This window comes from Poecilia formosa, unplaced genomic scaffold (assembly GCF_000485575.1).
Source record: "Poecilia formosa unplaced genomic scaffold, Poecilia_formosa-5.1.2 Scaffold614, whole genome shotgun sequence".
NCBI classification, from domain to species: domain Eukaryota; kingdom Metazoa; phylum Chordata; class Actinopteri; order Cyprinodontiformes; family Poeciliidae; genus Poecilia; species Poecilia formosa.
In genome coordinates, this window is record NW_006800553.1 from 69,206 (window position 1) to 84,194 (window position 14,989).

At 39.0% G+C, this 14,989-nt stretch overlaps 1 protein-coding gene across 3 annotated transcripts in view; it reads left to right on the top strand.

Moving 5' to 3' along the window:
- Nucleotides 1-4,882: 4,882 nt before the first annotated feature.
- trim2a (tripartite motif containing 2a) overlaps nt 4,883-14,989 on the top strand; it is a 43,543-nt gene continuing 33,436 nt past the window's right edge. Inside the window, exon 1 of one of the 3 annotated variants that reach the window (XM_016665731.1) lies at nt 4,883-5,117. The gene's annotated coding sequence lies outside the window, so the exon portion shown is untranslated. Of the gene's footprint in view, nt 5,118-10,995; nt 11,245-11,477; nt 11,571-14,989 lie in introns of those variants that run through there. The other 2 variants (XM_016665730.1, XM_007541527.2) reach the window with 2 other exon arrangements.

Here is a 14,989-nt window from a genome sequence, read left to right on the forward strand (position 1 = left end):
ATTATATCTATCATGGTAGTTCAGGGTGAGTTATTTTTAATTCTAAATGAATATCCTTGTTGGACTTTTATTTAAGTGCTATTCTCCTTCAAGATACGTTTACCTCACGGCAGAATAAGTGCAATGTACATTATGCAGCAAAGGAAATTACAAGACATATATCCATTATGGAGATGATCGGTTTTGGACGGGCGATGTGCCCCGTATTGCATAAGCGACACTAAAGAATGACTGCTATCATTAACGATACAGGGAAGAAGCTTTTTGTTATCTAGCTTTGCTACCAAAGTCGTTAGCTAGCAGCAAGCTAGTAGCACAACAACAACAGCCTAATGTCTATATGATAAAAATACTGAATCGGTAGATGAGAACAGTTTTTCCTCACCTGGCTGTCTCCTCCTGCTCAGTAGTTGTTCAGAGAAAGGCAGACGCAGAGGCCTGTCAGTGTCTGTTGTGTTTCATTACCTCTCTGCTTAAACCGCGACTCCGTGCTGAAGCAGAAACTATACAAAGTTCAATGTGGTTTTCTGTCATCTGACAAGTAGCAAGTCTACTCCACTGTATTAACCAAAAACGTTTTATTTTTAATTCACCAAAAACTGTTCTGTAATCTGGAACGTTCGCTACATTGAGCTCCAGTTAGCTGCCTTATCTCACTGCGCGACAGGCAACTGCGTCATGCGTCACAGGCAACAGGTCAAAGATAACAAGGTGACCGGCTTATTATGTTGTACAAAAATGAAAAAGCCCAACAAAAAACAAATAATTTTAGTACATGTGTCATGATCCGTGTTTCTGTGTGTTTATTTTTGAGATTTTCTGTGTTTAGTCCCGTTTTCCAGTGAGTCTCTGTCCTGTCCTCCCCGTTGATTGATCCCAGCTGTGTCTCGTTCCTGTGATTACCCTCCCAGTGTATTTAGTTTCACCTGTTGTCTGTGTTCCTGGTCGGATCTATGTCGTATGTCAAGCGTTACCTGTTTCCTTGTGCCGTCAGTTGTTCCTCCGTGCTGTTCTCCGTTGTTCCGTGCTTGGACTATTATCATTAAATTCATCATTCTTCATCTTACCTGGGTCTCTGCGTCTTCATCCTCACCACCTCAACCACACATTATGACAGTAGGATCCAACCACAGAAAAGGTGAGGGACGCATGTGGCAGGCCCACACCCGACGGTGGAACCCCTGGCGGATGTTTGGAGCGGTCTCCCTGGAGGAGTTTTGTGGAGGAGCTCTTCTGCACCTGGGACCGCTATGGGGATCGCAGCTGGCGATCCGCCTGCCGGGGGTCGGACCCCGCCGTCACCGCTGCCCTGAGCCGCCGGAGGTCCCGACCCCTGGGCTAAGCCGTCACCACTGCCCTGAGGCCCCGCATGCAGCTGCCCCCGGTCCCAGCGCCGAGGCGGCGTTTGTCTCAGCCTGCCCCAGAGTTTCCTGTGTCCGCTGCATGTGAGCAGCCCCCCGCTCCAGAGTTTCCTGCGTCCGCTGCATTTGAGCAGCCCCTCGCTCCAGAGTTCCCCGAGCTTCCCCAGTTTCCTGTGGCTCCGCCCCCCGAGTTTGCAGATTCTCCTCCCGACTTTCCTGTGGCTCCGCTCCCCGAGTTTGCGGATTCTCCCCCCGAGTTTCCTGTGGCTCCGCCCCCCCGAGTTTGCGGACGCTCCTCCCGAGACTCCTAGTGTTCCTCCCGAGCCTCCAGCCGGCCTTCCTGCCGGACCCGCCTCCTGGACTCCGCTCCTTGCGCCGGCAACGCCCACCGGGACCTCCCACGAGAGGTCCACCTCCTGTGCCGTAGTCGGTCCCCGGACGGTTTTCCGTGTCTGAGTTCCTGTTTAGATTAAGTTTTGTTTTCTGGACTCTAGTCCTCCTGCCGTCACCCCTCCGTCCACCCTGTTGGGTTGTTTTTTGTTGTTTTGGACCGTTTTTCTGGACTCTAGCCCTCCTGCCGTCGTCCCTCGGCCCACCCTGTTGGGTCATTTTGTTTTTGGACTTTTCTGTTGGGCGTCTGGTAGCCGCCCCTTGAGGAGGTCCTCATCCTCATCACCTCAACCACACATTATGACAACATGTTATTATGCGTCAGAAGAGGGCTTAGAAAATAATACCAAAAAATAAAAAATAAATAAATAAATAAATAAATAAATAAATAAATAAATAAATAAATAAATTGACCAAAAGGGCACTTGGGGGCAAGGAGCAAAAGGGGCAGGTGCTCAAGCACCCCCAGCCCTCCCCCCCCTCTGCACGTGCCTGCTTGCGGAAGAACGAGGTAATTAGTCCAAGTTTGTCGTTTATTGAATGTTCAGAAACTATGGTGGCTGTGATGCGCCACAACAAATGTAAACAAAGGTAAAACAACCCGAACAGGTGATCAACTCAAAATCACTGGTGTGCTCTTTGTCATTTAAGCACACCCGTTTCCGTGGCAAACGCCTGTGCTCTGCAAGCCGATCAGAGATTACTTAAAATGATAACATTCAGTCCTCAGGTTTTCAGGCTCTATATTTATTTTGGGATCATTAATAAGCGCTCCCCAAAGACAGCGGTGGTTGATTAGTTAATTTTAAACTCCTGCTCTGCTAGTTATTTTGGCATGGAACCGAAACTCAGAAGTGCTCAACACCATGTTGAAACAATAATCACTGAGATTATGTTTGTTTGGGTCATTAATTTGAACACGTTTTATTGATTTTATTCATTTTTTTTATTTTTTTGTTCTTTAATAAAGTTACGAACGTTTTGATAAGGAGTCAGAGGAGGATGTGCTGGTCTCAGCGTCCTGGCGACGTTCAGTTTGTCATCTAATGCCGAGATCGACTCAAACCTTCCCCGACCGACGTGTTGCAGCCCTGCTCTAGTAAGTCGTGTTTTAGATTGCTCTTGAAAAACTAATCAGTCATGGCTGCTCAGTGAACCCACTGATTTTCTACAGCAGACAGCCGCTCCCCTCTCTTGCAGGTACTGCGTACCCCCGCTAAATCTTTTAGGGGTACGCAGTACCCGACCGTACCCGCCTACTTTCACCCCTGCTAATTAAGAGACTTCTGGAGGAAAATGGTTGCACTGGGTTTTACATAGTGGTGTCAGAGTAAAGGGGGCTGAAAACAACTAAATGCTGTCGTTTTCAGATTTTTCATTAAAAAAAATTTCTGTGTCCTACTTCATATTAGTTTGCTTCATAGCATAATTTGTGGTTTAAATGGGATAGAATGTGGAAAGGCTAGAGAAATGTGAATATTTGGATGAAATCTTTGGCTGTCAATCAACTAATTTTTTTTATTCCCATAAAGCTGTCTGTGATTTCTTTCTAAGACTTGTGTCTCAGAAAGAGACAAACAAGTCTCTTTCTGTGGCAACCTTGAGGGCTAATCAGTTCTGATCCATTGAACTGTGACCTTTCATGAGGGGTGGACCCACTACTGTGATCTCTGCTGTTGACTTTCACAGCAACGTAGGATAGAGTAAAGCTTCTGATAAATGTCTGCAGAGACAAATTTGTAAATTGGCTTGAAAGTGAGTCCCAGATTGGAAGTAATGGTAAATTCAATGTTGGATTATTGTCAGAAAGGTTGGTTTTTGGTTGAGGTTGACGATTAATGGTGGATCAACCATCAAACAATCACCCAAATCTAGCCAGTTCTAGTTGAAGAGATGTCATTGAATGAATGTTGTTTTGTGGTTGAATTCTAATGATTGAAATGCCAACATTGGCAATGATGCAACATTGATTAATGTTGAATTAATCAACATTAATTCAACATGTTGAATTAATGTTGAATCAATGATTCAACATTGACTAATGTTGAATCATTGTGTACTGTTTGTCGCGCCCCTTCTCCACTCCTCTTTTGAGCTCTTTATAAGAGCATTTTATTACTGAGCGGGGGTTAATCAGGTTTTAAAGTAAGCACTATGTGTGGGTTGTCCTCAACATACTATTCGGAAGCCTGAGATTTCTGTTTTAAAATGTTCTTTTTTTATTGTATTTACTTTAAATTAGAATATTTTATGTAATATTATAATTTTCTGAGACATTGAATTTGGGATTTTTGTTATTCCAAATTCTTGACTACAGTGAAAATTGCACACTGAAAACACTGCATTTTGGAGAACGTCAAACTCTTTGACTCTGGTGTCTGTTTTTTGTTTGCAATAAAATAATCTGTGCTGAAATAGCACAGATTTCAGCACAGATTCTGAAATAGTTTTGACTGTTGTAGCCAAAACTACTACAAATAGTTTTGTAGTAACCACAACAAATAAAGGCTTGAAATATTTTTCTTAGATCTGAAATATCAAACTGTTTGACCCAATTCTAAACAAACTGGAAATGACTGACACCAGAATCTCCAGGACATGATACCTCCTGTTGTTTCAGCTGCCTTACAGAAAATTAAGGCCTTAACATTAACCCCAACATGTGGATTATTGGAGAAGCAGTGTAATTTAACATAAACAGGAAATGCAGTCACCTTTCTGATACATAAAGCTGCATGAATGTATGTTTGTATTGCAGGAGGTTCAGGCGCCATCTTCCTGTCTGACGGGGCCTTTGACGCTGTATTAAGAGACCATTGTAGATAGAAAAAAAAAGGAACAAATTTCTGACAAAAAAATATCAGAAATGTTCTAGAAACAAACATGGGCATTTCTGTTTTGGAAAAAGTCGCAAATTTGATAGAAAAAATAAATTTTTCGAAAAATGTTTTTTTTTCTCTAAAATTTCTGACATCTCAAATTTTTATTTATTTATTTTTTGGGTGGAGATTTGCTTCATTTTTCTATCTAAAATGGCTCAAATACACCTTTGTACCTTCAGACTTTTGGGCTCTCGGCTTATAAGATTTAATCCCCTCCTACTTTACCTCTTTCTCTCCTTTGATTGGCCACTGCTTTCTCCTTAAGGCATCAAACAAGACCCTCCCATCCTCAGTCTGCTCTGCCAGTGGCTGTCAGTCTGTTTGGATTATTGGAACTCCTCAGGCCTCACATGTGCTCCCTCTCTGTCCCACTGAGCACACCACAAGATATCAACCATGAGCAGGATTAGGTGACAGAGAGCAGCGTACTGTTTCCCTTCTGAGAAAACAAGACAGGAAGAAAGAAAACAGCCATGGAGTTAAAGTAAGTGCTAACAGCCATCGTTAACCCAGTTATAAATGGAAAGATAAGAGGAAGAAAGAGGAAAAGATTTATAAGTAAAGGAAAGGAGGATAAACAATGAAAATGATGGAAGCTTTGTTGAAAAATGTTTGCTTGATGTTTTTTGGTTCTGGAAGAGGAAAAATTATTGAAAGCTGTTTCAAAAGTTAAAGGTTATTTCCCTGGAAGACTTCTCTGGGTATATACTTGAAAGGTGAGTTCCAGCTGCAGATTAAACAGCCTCATGTGTATACATGGTGAAACTCACATTTATGCTCTCATGTCTTCTCATTTCCTTTCCCTGTTTGTGATTCTTCCTGTGCAAGCTAGTTCATGTAATCTAAATTAATTAAAATATTCTGCATGAAATATTCACAACCAAAATTGTACTTTGAACTGTTTTAATCTGTGCTGAACTTACATTTATAATGATGATTCAAAAGCTGTGCATTAAACAAGTCTGTTCAAGTATTTTATGTAGTAAACAACATGAATCAAATCCAAGCTGGAGTTATTACAACACAAACTGGGTAAAAATTAATTAGACCTAAAACAAGGACAATTTTCTGATGCCACTGTTTCACTCAATTTTTACATTGAACTGCGATGTTTTCAGCTTGACTGAATTCTGGCTGACAGATGTGCAGCGTGGATGCTTTCCAGTTTCCTTACAGCTGCACAACTGTACACTTCAGTTTGACTTTTGTAGCTTACATACATACATACACCCTGACACAGAGATACAGAACATGGTCTTATCTCAAGCATGCAGAATGCAAGATTGGCAGATATACTGCCCTGGCGCTCTGATGCAGAGTTTTCCATTTTACTCATTTCCCTTACCCTTTTTCTTTGAAATGTGCACATATAATTAAAAAAAAAACTTAAAAGATGGAGGACAAACATAGAAATCCCCATGCATGAGCAGCAAAGCAGAAGTTTTGTAGTTTGTCCAACATGTAAAGCCCATAAACCTGGTAGAACACTTTTCATCTATGTTCTGGTGGTTCAGATACATAGGTGGGATACAGAGTTGGATGGTGACATGCTCTGCTACTGTAATCTCATCATCCTGTTACTACTGGATGCTTAAGATTAGCATGATAATGCTATAATGTATGGCTGCAGCACAACTGCCACATAAACCCCCTGAATTTACACAGGGGGTGGAAAAAAAGTCTTAAAAGGCTATTGGTGCAAAGATGTTCTGAAGCAGTTGAATAGAACCTTAGTGAAATGTCTGATATTTAAACCTAGACTTTGACCTGGGTTTAGATTCTAAAAATATAATAGCTTCTGAGCTGCATTTAAACAAAATGTTAATGACTAAAATTCCAATTATTTATGATGGAGATAAACATCCATCCCATTGCTCACCCATTGAGTTAAGGGATGCACCAAAAATAATTTTGTAAGCTGAAACATTAAAAATAAATAAAATAAACAAAAAAGCAGAATTCCAAACTCTGAAATGCCCTTACATGCTTTTATAGCATTCTGAAAAGCTTTTTTTAGGAAAGTGAATGTAGTTTCAATTAGCCTCTCCTTGCCCCATTCATGATCTTTGGGTCTGATCATTTCATGTGGCATAATTGAATACTGTAAGCCTTTCTTACAGTGGCCATTGTACTTTCTGCTACAAGGTTTTCCCATGTATGTTAATATCTCAGTTGTGAGATATATGAAATGTTATATTTTTATCTTCAGGATAGAAATGCACCACAAACCTATGTGCAAAAGCAAAACAGGCCAAAGAGCTTCCCACCTCTTTCCATCCCTTCTGAGATGTAAACAGAAACTTTCCATAAGAAGGAAAGAAAGAAAACATACATCCAAACTACTTGGACTGTATTTGAGTTATTTTCACTAATAAGTCATCTGATAGTTTTGATTGTGTCTTTTATGTGTTGGTAGTCTGAATGGTTATTGATTTTCATTTGCTGTTCAATCTCAACCTTACACAACCAGACATAAACATGCAGTGAATAAATTTGATTTTCAGTCATTTTTTTGCATCAAAAAGTTAAGAATATATAAATATGTTTTTACTGAAGCTCTTTAAATGCTTCAGTGTTTCTGAGCTGCTTCCAGCTCCATGTTTGTGACGTTTGGATCCTGTTAATGGTTCTAAGTTCCGGATGGTTGAAAAATGTTCCCTAATGTTGCAGATGATGATGGATATGCTGCCACTGGCAGAAAATGGACAGAACTGTTTGTGTTGTTCCCTGTTCAGCCACCAGATGGAGCCTCTTACTGAGCAGAGTTTGGAAATGTTGCTTCTGAAAAAATATTGAGTTTTGTTTTGTTGATTTTCAGTCAGTTTTTTGCATCAAAAAGTTAAGAATATATAAATATGTTTTCACTGAGACTCTTTAAATGCCTCAGTGTTTCTGAGCTGCTTGTATATTTGACATATATGTTACCGGCACCAAACCTAGGGGAATCTGGTATCAGTATCAAGTGGTGCACAGGCAGATGAATCCTGTGCAACCAGATCCACAGGGATCACAGAGGAAACGAGTTGTAACAATGTATCTCCGGCAAGAGCTCGTTTATTCTGTTTACAAAAAACAAATAAACAGATAAATAAAATACAATTACAATACAGTTCAAATTCTATCGACATCCAGAGTTACCACAAAGAAATAAAATAAAACAAAATTCACAAATAAAATAACATAGCAAAAAATGAAGAAAATCTAATCCTAAATTAAAATAATCAAACTAAAAAAAAACAAAAAACGCTCCTCCTCCTAACACACAGTAAACACCAACGTCCGTCAGTTATAACGGTTCCTAAACATTAACGTCGGGCTGTTATAACCGTTGCAGAGGTTATAAAAAAAGATCAAGCCCACCACAAATAAGTACGTCCTCAAGAGAAACAAAAACACCACAACACTACGAAATACAAACACAACATTGACCAATCGTCATATACCCACAGAACATTTCAAATGGCCCATAAAAAGTTGCCGTTCATACCTGTGGATCACAGAGGAAACGAGTTGTAACAATGTATCTCCGGCAAGAGCTCGTTTATTCTGAGCCGCGCATGCCCAGAGCCAGGAGACTCGTTCTCCCTGTTAGACCCACCGTGGCACGAGAGCGCCCCCACTGGCAAGACACATGCACCTGACAAATACGTGTATGAACAATAAAATAATAATAATAAAAACAAAACAAAACAAAAGACAAGATCAATTCTGATTGAAAAAAAGGGTGTATTCATCTTTTTTTTTTTTTACTGTTTCTCAACACACTACATATACATAAATTGTATATGTCAAATATACAATTTAAAATGTATATTTGACATTTTAAATTGACATTTGTGACTGTTATGTAAAGTAAACCAGTGTGTATTTAAAAATTTAGTGCAAGGGAGTGCAATATTTTTGATAGGTAACGTAAAAGAAAAATATTTCCCCATGTCCCCTAGAGCTCCATATGAAGCAGATCAGATGGACATTAATGTAATCATATAGAATCTGGATAACCTTTGTGGTCAAAGAGCAATGTTCCTTTAAATGGGGAGTGCAGTTCTACTACTACTATAGTATTGTCTTTAGATTTCATAGAAAAAAACACTAGAACAGTTTTTGCTTGAACTACTTTACTTACTGGGAGCTTTATAGGTTCTAGTTTTGATTTTTTGTCTTATTTTTCCCAATTTGATCAGAATAATGGTATCTGAGTGTTAAGGTAATCACTGTTGACAATTGTTTTAATCCCATTGCTTGTTGCTGTTTCTACACTGATGTCACATTCAAGGCTGTTTTACAGTTTTGTTTTTTGTTGTGCGTCACTCCTCTGAGTGAGCTCAGTGTGTTTGGAGAAGGCAGAGATGAGATCACTGAATACAGCTGTGGCGCTGTCACACATAATGGAGTGTATTGGGTGGAAGGCAGGGGATACTAACTATTTCTGATGAAGAATTTCTTGTTTTCCAAATTTTAGCTTGCTTAGTCACAGATATACAAAATATGCTTAAAATCTATTCCTGAAGTTTCTTGCATACTTTGCACTCAACTTTTCCTGCAAAATGTCTTCATCTGACAATGATTTCAGATGCAAAAAAGACATGGCAGTTGGCTTTTTGGACATAGTGTCCATCACCTTATGAACTTTGTGTTCCAGGAATTAACTTGCAAGCAGGGGCTAGAAATAAGCATAAGTTTCTAGTGTAAATGCTAGAAACTTATAGTTCCTAGCTCTTACGCTAAAGTTTCTACAGAACACAAGACTACAATCCCAGAAAAATCCAAATCAACTCAAGATCCTTACATAGATGGCCATTTAAAGCATCTAAAAATCCCATGATTCTCTCTGGAAATCTGAGGAGAACAATCTGGATCTGTATTCCTCCACCAGAACAAAACCTACACTGCTCCTCCTGCATCAGAGGCGTGACAATCTGTCTTCTTTTCAACACCTTCAGCATAATTGCATGGAATTACTAAACATTATTTCCTGTGACCCATCTGGTCTGTCTCTTCCTTTAGTACAGGGGTCCCTGAACTTTTTCCTGTGAGGGCCACATAACTTTTCCCTTCTCTGGTGGGGGGCTGGTGGAGTCAGTTTGTAACAGAAAAAGTGTGATGATTGCAGGAGTGCCTAAATGTAAAAATGTATTGATTTCCAGAAAGCACAATAAAATAACCCTCTCTGGGTTCTTCACAGAACAAAAGTCAGGAAATAAATAATAACACTATTAATGATTTGAACCCAGAAATAACTCTCTCTGGGTTCTTCACAGAAAAAATCCAGGAAATAACACTATTTACGAAATATTTATGGACAATAAGCCGCACGGGATTATAAACTGCAGATATCTCTGCCGCTCCAGGTTTTCCACAACGATGCAGCAGCAGCTGAGGGGGGCGGACACCCAAAATTTGAGTCATAACAGGTCGATTGAATATCACATTTATTATGGTTGAAAAATAAAAAGTTGCCAAGATTAGATTTAACTGAACTGATTACGGTAGTTTCCGAACAGTAACTGTAACAGTAAAAGTGCTGGTCCTTTGTGTCTGCTACTAGCATGTGCTAAATGAAAATGGGCACTTCTTTCTTCTTCTTCCTCCTCCTCTTCCTCATTTTCCTCTTCTCCTCCTCCTCTTCTTTTTTTCTTCTATAGATTTCAACAGCAGCTTGCATCCATTATTGTTGCACTACTGCCATCTATTGGATCCTAATATCTACACCTCAAATTCTCATAATGATCCCAGTATTATTTAAAAAAAGAAAAATCTTCTTTTTTCCCCTGAATGCTATTTAACTGATAAACAACATTCTCAAATATCAATTCCCTATTAAAACCTAATTTCATTTTAATGGACGCTTTCTTCTTTTATTTCCAATTTTGACTCCCAATGATTCACTTCCTGCTAAAGAGCCCCCTGGTGGTTGAAGAAAAATCCACATATAAGCCGCACCGGGCCATAAGCCACAAGGTTCAAAGCCTAGGAAAAAAGTAAGCGGCTTATAGTCCAGAAAATACGGTACATGGAAAAAAACCAAAAGCCCCCCGGGAATGGTCAAGGGGCCAGAACAAAAGGGGAAGCCGGCCCAAACCCGCCCCGCGGGCCATAGTTTGGGGACCACTGCTTTAGTATATTCTCTGTTCTCACGGCACATTTGATGTCTGGCCTTTCACCTGTTCTTTTTTCTGTTTCTGTTTGCTCTGTGACTCAGCAGCTAGACACACACCCACATGTTACCAGAAAGTCCTTTGTTATTGGCAATGAGGAACCTTCTCCTTTCCATCTCTCCTGTTTCTATTTGTTATATCACAAGCAGTCAGCCAATACTCGCCCACATACTGCATGCTGCGCCATGCTGCTGTGAGGCAGCAGTTTCTGCAGGCAGAAGGAAAGGAAGGAGATGAATGGAAGGGACAGGGAGGAGAGGGAGAAGAAGAAAACAGGAGAGGAAAAAATGATGTAAAACTGAAGTGCAGTCTGGCACCAGCTCCGCTTCTCAACTTTGCTCCCATAAACACATGAAGAAACTGTGATGATGTCACATTCTGTCATCCTATCCTCTTATAAATAGATCACTGATGGTAGGAGGGTGGTGGTATGTCGATTAGGATGAACTGAAGGTATGTTTACAGTTATTCAATGTTTTACTTTGCTAATGTGGAAGCAAAGATCAATGCCTATTGATCATACCAGAGCCTTGCTGTTGTCCCATCCTGTGCTGAAGTAGACAGATGAATCCCTCCGTTCCTTTCTGTGTGATAGATGAGGGGAACTACATCCAGCAGGAATTATTCCGCTCTGCTGAAGCAGCTCTGCTTACATAAGAGCAGAGCGACCTTGTGCTCTGTCAGCACAGCACCGCTAGTGTTGTGGCTGTCTGCAGGATTTAGGAGTTTGACTAATCAACGCTGTGTTTGATGCCCAGTTCATCTGCTCTGTGGAGCTGGTAAGTTAAGGATCTAATCTGAGCTTTGGATAGCTTCATTCAAATCTTCCTTCTGGTGCAGTTTTACATACAGACATTCATTTGCTTTTATAGATTTGATTGTATTGTAACTAAGCTTTTATTGTGATCATCCTTGTGCTGCAATACTAACTATTTGATCTGTGTAGTAGCATCAGATTCATTCCATTATCACTACTTTGAAATCGTACTTGCTCTTTGGTTGACAAAACTGCTTTATCAACCCTAACCCTAACCCCAACCCTTCCCCAGCCCCTGAAGAAAGTGGGCTGGGGAAGGGGATGTGAACTCAGAAAAGACTTCTCTTCCAGCAGCAGAGATGGCCTGTATTTGAGCCTGTGTTGAATGTGAGGAGACAAAGAAAGCTGTGACACACTTTCTAGGTCTGTTGCTGCCAGATTTGGTTACAGGTTTTTTACAGAACGATGCAGAGAAAGCTGCAGAGTAACAATGCAGAATTGGTGTACATTATAAAGGATGCTCTTTTCCATTTCATGCAAGTGCTTTACTTCCTACTTACATATTTATCACCTAAAAGGCCTTCTTATCAAACATAAAGCACTTCCTGCATATTTTCCAACATGCGGTTTGAGGCTCGCATTAAGGTCACAAGGAATAAGTCTTCTTTATTTTCAGCCTTATGTTGCTTAGTGGATTGAAGCATTGTGTTTTTAAAGTAAATTAAAAAGGAAAGAAACATTATTTTGTGGTCAGAAGATGTTTTAATTGAATTTCTTTTAAATAAGGGGTTTGATTAAACTTACTTTAATCAATGTGATGAGTCATTTTACTTAAACTTTTTAAAGTCATACAGACTGCCCAGTGGCGCAGTTGGTAGCGCTGTTGCCTTCAATCAATCAATCAAATTTTATTTGCATACCACATTTCAGCAGCAACAAAACAAAAACATCAGAGTCATGTGACATTGAATAAACAATAATAAATAAATAAATAAATAAATAAATAAATAAATAAATATTAAAAAACATTAAAACCCGCACCCCTTTTCTAACCCTTTAGAGCAGTGGTTCTTAACCTTTTTTGAGGTACCGAACCCACCAGTTTCATATGCGCATTCACTGAACCCTTCTGAAGTGATAATAAAATATGATTCCCCCCCAAATTCAAGACATAGGGGTGACCCAACTAGAGTCTAGTTGGGTCACCCCATGATCACTAAGTCTTCTTAAAAGGTAGAGTCTCTGAGAACAGTTCTTCAAAATAAAGTCAGTGTTTTCAGCAAAGCTGAGCTGACTGTCCAGGAACAACCCAAGGTATTTAAAATTTTGCCACAGTTTCAACAGGTTGGCCATCGAGAGAAACTGGAACCACTTTAAGGTTTTGTTTACATCATTTAATTAGGTCTACATTCTTAGGAGAATGAAAAATTTCTAATAAATAATAAAGACTTTGCGGTATTCTAATTTAGTAATGTAATTACTAATAAGTTGTGCTACCACACCCATGCCACTAGAGGCAGTACCAACCCCGAAAAGATGCTACTAAGGAGCAGATTTAGAAGTACACCGAAAGCTACAGAATTTGGTAAAAACGTTTTGCTGAAGAAATCAAGTACACCTCACTGCAGCAAACAGAAAAGGGCGGGAACGGACCACTGTCAGCCTCATACCGTATTTGGAAATTGGACAATTGCAATCCGGAAGCGAAGGGGGCGCTATTTCCTGTATTATCCGCGGTCTCCCGTTTTTATTTTCTTTTTAAATCTGTGATATATCTTCACCTTTAGGAAGGAGTTTCACTCTCAGCATGTATTTAAACTTCAATCTTTTATCTACTTAAGCGCAGCTCACAGTTTTTAACAAATTCTGTAGCTTTCGGTGTACTTCTAAATCTGCTCCTTAGTCGCATCTTTTCGGGGTCCATTGCTGCCTCTAGTGGCGTGGGGGTGGTAACACAACTAATCTAATTACATTACTAAATCAGAATACGACAAAGCCTTCATTATTTATTATTTATTATTAATTCTGGCATTACTGGAACAGTAAAAGATAAATTCCCTCACAAAAGAACATACCTTTCCATTTTCTTAAGGAAGTAGAGCTAATTAAATTAGATAAACAAGACCTGAAAGTGATTCCAGTTTCACTCGATGGCCAACCTGTTGCAACTGTGGGAAATTTTAAATTCCTTCTGTCATTCCTGGACAGTCAGCTCAACTTTGCTGAAAACACTGACTATACCTTTAAGAACTGTTCTCAGAGACTCTATCTTTTAAGAAGACCCAGTGATCTTGGGGTTATCCAACTTGAGGTTCTGTACAACCTCTAGTTGTACACGACTAGAGGTTGTTGAGTTAAAATGTTAAAACTTAACATTGTAACTAGAGTTTTAACTAAACTCAAGTTAAAACAACATTTTAACTCAAGTTTTAACTTTTCATATCGTACATGAGCTGCAGATTAACAGACAATCTTTTAAGAATACTTTGAATGGCAGGTATAACAGCAGGTAAATAGTGGTGAAACCAAAAACAACTCTGTCTCAACTGTTTGCTGAAAGAACATGGAAGATGGCAAGAAATATTTTAGCAGAGAGCATCCATCCTCTTTATTCATCAGTTTGACCCTCTGAACTCATGAAGATGTTACTGTGTTCCTTTGGCAACTAAGAACATAGAAGTAATTTATTGACAGTGCAATAATTATTTTTAACCAAACTAAATAACATTTACCTATAGCATGCCAAGTGTTTTGCTCTACTCACAAATTGTTGATAATGTGATTCTATGAATATGATTTATCGTTTTAGAGCCAAAGGAAAATTTTCACCTTGATAGATTAAATAGTTTTATCTTATTTTTTCCTATATATGACACTCTACCAATAAAAAGTCTCTCAAAATTATATACATGGCACCGTAAAAACAAAAATGTGAATTTTTGATTATATCTGTTTAACAACCCTGGTTGTAACAACCTGGGTTGTTATTCCTAATTTGTTTGTTATTGACTTTTGCTGAATTAAATTTCTTATGTATATATTGCAAATGGTATTTTTATTATAGTTGATCATGTTGTTTTTCATGTCTCTTTATTTTTTTCTTCCTCCTATAATTGATGGAGATATATAGATATTTATAATGCATAAAAGTATTGTTTGTAATTTAATTAGCTCTACATACTTAAGAAAATGAAAAAATATGGTGTTTATGAGATAATTTATCTTTTACGGTGCCAGTAATCCCGAAAATTAATAGTAAATAAAAACGTTGTGGTATTCTGATTTAGTAACGTGATTGTTAGTTGTGTTACCACCGCCAGGCCACTAGAGGCAGTAGTACGCCTGAAAAGATGCGACTAAGGAGCAGATTTATAAAAACCCAAAATTTTTTAAAAAAAAAAAAAAAAAAAAAGTGAAGTAAATAAAAGATTGAAGTTAAAA